Source organism: Arachis hypogaea, chromosome 3 (assembly GCF_003086295.3).
Source record: "Arachis hypogaea cultivar Tifrunner chromosome 3, arahy.Tifrunner.gnm2.J5K5, whole genome shotgun sequence".
Taxonomy (NCBI): Eukaryota; Viridiplantae; Streptophyta; class Magnoliopsida; order Fabales; family Fabaceae; genus Arachis; species Arachis hypogaea.
In genome coordinates this window covers 86,192,461-86,193,697 of record NC_092038.1, presented here as the reverse complement: position 1 = coordinate 86,193,697, position 1,237 = coordinate 86,192,461, and the positions used below count along the sequence as shown (strand labels likewise).

At 35.9% G+C, this 1,237-nt stretch overlaps 1 non-coding gene across 1 annotated transcript; it reads right to left on the bottom strand.

Moving 5' to 3' along the window:
- Positions 1 to 875: 875 nt before the first annotated feature.
- LOC112793662 (small nucleolar RNA R71) lies at positions 876 to 983 on the bottom strand. Its single transcript, XR_003198364.1, has one exon. It is a non-coding gene; the product is annotated as a small nucleolar RNA R71 (small nucleolar RNA).
- Positions 984 to 1,237: the final 254 nt, after the last annotated feature.

Below are 1,237 nucleotides of genomic sequence, written 5' to 3'. Positions count from 1 at the left end.
TTTTCAAATCATATCTTTTTTATTTCTAATTTCAAAGTCTTTTTTAAAAATCACTTTATTTCCCCCCCAATCATATTTTTCGAAAATCATTCTTCAATTTTTCAAAATGTTTTTAAAATGTTTTTAATTTATTTTCGAAAATTTCTTCCCCTCTTCTCACATCCTTCTATTTATGGACTAACACTCCTCCACCATCAACAATTCAAACTCCATCTCTCTTGATAAGTTCGAATTCTTCTACCTTCTCCTTCTATTCTTCTTTTTCTCTGACATCTTAAGGAATCTCTATACTGTGACATAGAGGATTCCATATTTTCTTTTTCTCTTCTCTTTCATATGAGCAGGAGCAAAGACAAAAGCATTCTTGTTGAGGCTGACCCTGAACCTGAAAGGACCTTGAAGCGAAAGCTAAGAGAAGCTAAAGCACAACTCTCTGTAGAGGACCTAACAGAATTCTTCAAAGAAGAAGACATGGCAGTCGAAAACAACAACAATGCCAACAATGCAAGGAAGGTGCTGGGTGACTTTACTGCACCTACTCCCAACTTCTATGGGAGAAGCATCTCTATTCCTGCCATTAGAGCAAACAACTTTGAGCTTAAGCCTCAATTAGTTTCTCTAATGCAACAGAATTGCAAGTTCTATGGACTTCTATTGGAAGATCATCATCAGTTTTTAGCCGAATTCTTGCAAATCTGTGACACTGTCAAGACTAATGGGGTTAACCGTGAGGTCTACAGGCTTATGCTATTCCCTTTTGCTGTAAGAGACAGAGCTAGGATATGGTTGGACTCACAACCTAAAGAAATCCTAACTCTTGGGAAAAGCTAGTCAATGCCTTCTTGGCAAAGTTCTTTCCACCTCAAAAATTGAGTAAGCTTAGAGTGGAAGTCCAAACCTTCAGACAGAAGGAAGGTGAATCCCTCTATGAAGCTTGGGAAAGATACAAAAAATTGATCAAAAAGTGTCCTTCTGACATGCTTTCTGAGTGGAGCATTGATGACAAGTCATCATATACCCATTTTTCAAGCTAATTTCACTTGTTTTATTAATCTTTATGCACTTTCTTGCATCCTAAGTAAGTGATTTGGAGTGAAAATGCATAACTTCTTGAAATCAAACAACCACCATGAAATTAATGTTAACTCATGAGGTTTAAGCTAATTTTAATTGAATTTTAATTGATTTATAAGCCTTGTGGATTTAGTGATACTTGGAGTGGTTGTTTTGGTTTATT